This window comes from Pinus tabuliformis, chromosome 7 (assembly GCF_031772625.1).
Source record: "Pinus tabuliformis cultivar Carrire ecotype Pingquan chromosome 7, CPIR1, whole genome shotgun sequence".
Classification (NCBI taxonomy): domain Eukaryota; kingdom Viridiplantae; phylum Streptophyta; class Pinopsida; order Pinales; family Pinaceae; genus Pinus; species Pinus tabuliformis.
In genome coordinates this window covers 1,238,928,267-1,238,933,569 of record NC_142293.1, presented here as the reverse complement: position 1 = coordinate 1,238,933,569, position 5,303 = coordinate 1,238,928,267, and the positions used below count along the sequence as shown (strand labels likewise).

Genomic DNA, 5,303 nt, shown 5'->3' with positions numbered 1-5,303 from the left:
TTATTTTTCCTTCTTTTGACTAAGTACAATAATAATTACATCAAGTCATGATCCAAATACAACTATGAATACCAGAACTAGTTACATTTTCAATAGAATGGAGTGGTTGAAAGAAATAACGGGTCGATCATGGAAGTTTTCCAAACTGTGATGCATGATCAAAAGATTTCAAAATTCCTCTCGGAAAAAGCTAGAAATACAAAAATCTATGTATAAAATAGGGTTCCTCATAAATATCTAGATAACAAGACTCCCAAAGAAGTATTCACAAGTGTGAAGCTCGATATTGGACATCTCAGGATATTTGTTGCCTTATCTACTTTCATGTGTCAAAGGATAAGAGGAACAAGTTGGAAGCCACAAGAAAGAAAGGTATGTTTGTTGGATATTGTGAAAAATATAAAGCATTTATTATCTCTCTCTCTCTCTCTCTCTCTCTCTCTATATATATATATATATATATATATGGTCAAAGGAAGATCAATTTTAGAAGGTATGTAACTTTTAATGAATATGTCGCCCTTGGAAAAGCAAGCATGATCTCCCTGTGCCTCCTAGTAAGAAAAGAGATGATGACATGGACCTACTAGAAGGCCCTTCTGTTCCCAAGTTGAATAAAGATGTTGATGATGATCCCATAGAGCCTTTGGATCCCTTAGATCCTCCTCCATCTTATCCCCCTACCAAGAAGAGACCATTGTGGCTTCGAGATACATTGTAGGATGTTGAGAGACATGTTCTTGCCATAGGGAATTTTAGAGAAAGAAAGAAGCCATTCCGGTATCAGGGATACATTGTAGCTATGAGCTCCATCATACAGGTTGAACCTTCCTATTTTGCAGAAGAAATAAATGAACAAGTTTTGAAGGATACCACAGTCAAAGAGTATGAATCCATTATGAAAAATGATGTATGGGATGTCATTCCAAGACCAAAAGGAAAATCTATTGTGACTTTGAAATAGCTATATAAGATAAATCATGGAGCTTATGGGAGAATTAAGAAATATAAAGAAAGTTTTGTGGCTAGAGGTTTATTCCAAAAAGAGGGAGAAGTTTCTGATGACATCTTTACACCTGTTGCCTGATACACTACTATTAGATCGATTTTTGTCCTTGTTGCTAGTCAAGGATGGACTCTTCACCAGATGGATGTAAAGACAGCATTCCATCATGACACACTATAGGAATAAGTACACGTTGAGAAGTCGCAGGGATTTGAAGTAAAGGACAGAAAGACTCATGTTTTCAGGTGTAAGAAAGTTCTATATGGATTGAACCAAGCCCTTAGAGCCTAGTATGCTCGCATTGAAAATTACCTAGTGAAGCTTGGATTCACAGGAAGCAATGTTGACCCTAACCTATGCTTCAAAATGGTCCAAGTTATGCCTTTGATTTTGGTTTTATATGTTCATGATCTATTCTTGACATGTAGTGAGCTTCTGATGATCAAGCGTAAGAGGGAGTTAGCCTTTGAGTTCGAGATAAAGGATATTGGTATGATGCATTACTTTCTAGGATTAGAGGTGTGGCAAAGACCTGGTGACATTTTCCTTTCTCAAGGAAAATATGTTGTAAATCTCTTGGAAATATTTGGAGTGAAAAAATGAAAATATTTGGCCATCCCGATGGAGATGAACTTCAAGAAGTTATGTGGAGACGTCCTTGGACCTGACTTGGTGAACTCCTATGAGTATCTACAGTTGGTTGGGGAATTGATGTTACTTGTGAATACCCATTCAGAAATATGCTTTGCAGTCAACACTTTAACTCAATTCATGCCTGAGCCCCTTCCTGCACATTGGGTTGCTACCAAACACATACTAAGATATTTGCATGGGACAATCAATATTGGTTTGAGATATGATACTAGAGATGTGAGATTACATGGATACATTGATGTTGACTGGGCTAGAAATGTTACTGAAAGGAAGAGCAAATCAATATGTTGCTTTAGCTTGGGTTCTACTGTGATATCTTGGATGATCAGGAAACTAAAGTTCATAGTTTTAAGCATGGATGAGGCAGAGTACATTGTTGCTAACATGGATAGTTGTGAGGCAGTTTGGTTGAGAAAGTTCTTTGGAGAGCCATTTGAGCATGTCTTGGATACTATGGTGATATATTGCGACAAAAAGAATGGGATCTGATTGGCATAGAATCTCATATTTCATTACAATTCCAAGCATATTAAGATTAGGTACCACTATATCTAAGACATGGTACAAAGAAGAGTCGTAAGAATCTATTGTATCTCGACAAACGAATAGATTGCAGGCATACTTACCAAGGCTTTGCTGAAAGGGAAGTTATTGGTCTTCAGAGAGCATATTGGACTAATGAATGTGACCCTCCCAAGTAAGGGTCTCGGCTGATCAAGGACACTAAGTTATGTTCTTCCCCCTTGATTTAGTTCACAGGGAGAGGAATTAATTTTGAGAGCTCTTGGGGTTGAGGGATCACTGGAAATTAGTATGGTTGTGATCCTTACCGTTTGTTGTAAGTAGTATCTCGCCTATTGTCACCATAAGGTGTGTGTGATCGTTATCATTTATGACAAGATGGGTATCTCCCCCTATCATGATTGACAGAGTATACCCCAGTATGCATCCTACCCACAAGTTGGGATTGTTGGGATTGTTCCTCCCCATCTGGCCAATGGGTTGAGATGACTTGAGATGGTTGTGATCTCGCATGGAAAGTGGTATCTTGAGGGTCAACGTGAGAAGATCAACAGACATTGGGATGGATGTGATCAATACCTTCAATGGAAAGTTGTCTCTCATGTTGATTAGACAACAAGATGGATGTGATCCTTGGTTGGTATATGAATCTTTCCCATTGTCACTGGACGATAGGATAGATGTGATCCTTACCTTCTATAGCAAGTTGTATCTCACTTATTGATAGACAATAGGATGAATGTGATCCTTGCTTGGTAGGTTGTATCTTGGCTATTGTCACTAGAGAGAATGTAGTAGTTTGAGATCCCCTATGATGTCAAATTATTCTTCTATTAGATTCGAGTGTGTTCAACAAAGATGAGAAGAGATGAGTAGAGACGAAATTTGACTTGACAATGACAAGATATTTGAAATGAGTCAGAAATTTCTCCCTAGCTGAGAGGGAGTGTTAAATTGATAGCTCGGGGATAAATTCCCTAGACCATAAGACAATCTTCCTTATCCAAAGAAGCCAAATTTTTTTCCCTTGGAAGAATAATTTGATTAAGGAAAAAATAATTTTTAATGTGAAAACCCAAAAGTGCACAAAAGTACAGGTTAGCTTTAAAGACAAATTGGGTCTCCTCCAACGCCTATAAATATAGGACAAGTCACCTTCATTTGGACATCTCATCAAGTATCTCTCTCTTCACTCTATTGGTTCGCACATCTAAAATTTTGCAGGATCTCTTAACACATGTGAAGGAGGAGTCTCTCTTTTTTGTTGACTAAACTTTGATTTTTGTTTGGGATGGTTTGACCTACATTGACCGAGAGGATTTTGACTTCCTTTGACTTGTTTTTGACTTTTTCTTGAAGGCTGAGTTAACTAACATGCATATTGATATTTTTGGGTATCTTTGACCTCAATTTACCATAGCCTTTGACCAACATTGAGCGCAGGAAAGTTCTGAAGTTTGGCCACATAGTTTCTCTCTCTTTTGACCGAGTTTTGTTGATTATTTTGGTGAGGCTTGACCAATATTTGAAGGTTGAATTTAATGATTCTCTGAATGAGCTGATTGGAGGACTTTGACTGTTGAATTATGGACTAGTTAGGGCACATTTAATTATTTCTGACTTTGACATATATGCAAACTATGACTTTGACCAGATTGGACTTGGGACAGATTTGACTACCGGCTCATCATTTGATATTGGTTAGTTGATTTTGTTGGAAAGTGAAAAGATTGAATTCGACCTTTGGTTGATGAATTAGATTATTGCATCTCTCTACTGAACATTTTATGACATTCTAATAAGAAGAAGAATTTGAAAGGGTTTTTCCTGTTGTGAGTATTTTCCCTATTCTTTGACGAATTCTTATATCTCTTGTCATTATTTATGATTATCTCCTATTGTAGATTTCATTTACTGATCTATCTACAATTTTTATTTGTTACTATAATATTGAATTGATTGCTAATTGAAGTTAAGAATTGGGCTAAAGTGATTGTGACAACATAGAATAGTGGAAAATTAACATTTTCCATGTTGAGAACTATATGAGGGATATTGCACCAAGGCCAAGGCCACACTAACATAATAGACACATAACCATGCAATAAAATATAGGTGCACCCTAATGTAGATTAAATCAACCCATACACTGATGATCACTCCTAATAATAAGGATCTTTTAAAACTAGGAGTCCCATATCTCAAATGAAAGGAAGTAGAGATGTACCCAAACAGATTAGCCATGGCCCATTCAAACACAAGGCCCAAGACATCTAATACAGGGCTTCACATTGTCATGACAAGGCTTTAACTTGTGACCTTAGGCTTACAATGTTAATGAATGCACTTAAAAACCATATATGTAGCCTTGTTAACATGAAGGGTAACAAGTCCATTGTTTCGGAGTACTTGGTCTCTCTACTTCTCAAATAACCAGTATCAAGGATCCATGGTGCAATTCTCTCATCATTCCTTTTGGTTGAAGTGTAGCCTTCCAATGCTTTTTTAACTCTATTTGAAAATATATGATTCTAGACCATTGTCAAAGCAACCAAGATGGAGATTTCTTCCTAAGTTGAGATGGCCCTATCCTTTTCATAGTGAGATCCTTGATTTTACAGGCCTAACCTTGTCAAGTTCCTTTCTAAAATTCCATGCAGAAATTGTAGCACCCAACTTCTTCAATGTGCCTTTAGAGGTGCATGTCATTGCCAACACTTGATCCAACAATAAGAGTTCAACAAAGATCCAATTATAAATTCTAAGCTCCATTTTATAGTCTCAATATCCAGTAAATTAGACTTAAGCCTAGGTGTAATGATAATTGCTTGAATTAATGTTGTAGTGTTTTCTTCTCAAAGATGTATGAAAAGAACCCACTTAAGGTTGTGGATGAAAAACAATCTCAACAATATAAATGGCTGCTAAACATTGTAGACCTGTAACAACTGATAGAAACAAAACCTGCCAAAGTCTGGATCTATGCTACAATCATAGTTAAACAACAAAAATAAAGAGTAATAACTCCAATCATCCAGTGGAAACCAGATATGTAAAGAATAATTTTATTATAACACTTGTGAAGGGAACAAATAGATGTTACCAGTCCCCCTCTATGGGG

The 5,303-nt window shown here is 36.7% G+C and overlaps 1 pseudogene; it reads left to right on the top strand.

Annotated features, from left to right (window-relative positions):
* Nucleotides 1-1,627: 1,627 nt before the first annotated feature.
* On the top strand, nt 1,628-2,149 carry LOC149251858 (secreted RxLR effector protein 161 pseudogene; annotated as a pseudogene).
* The last annotated feature ends 3,154 nt before the right edge of the window (nt 2,150-5,303 follow it).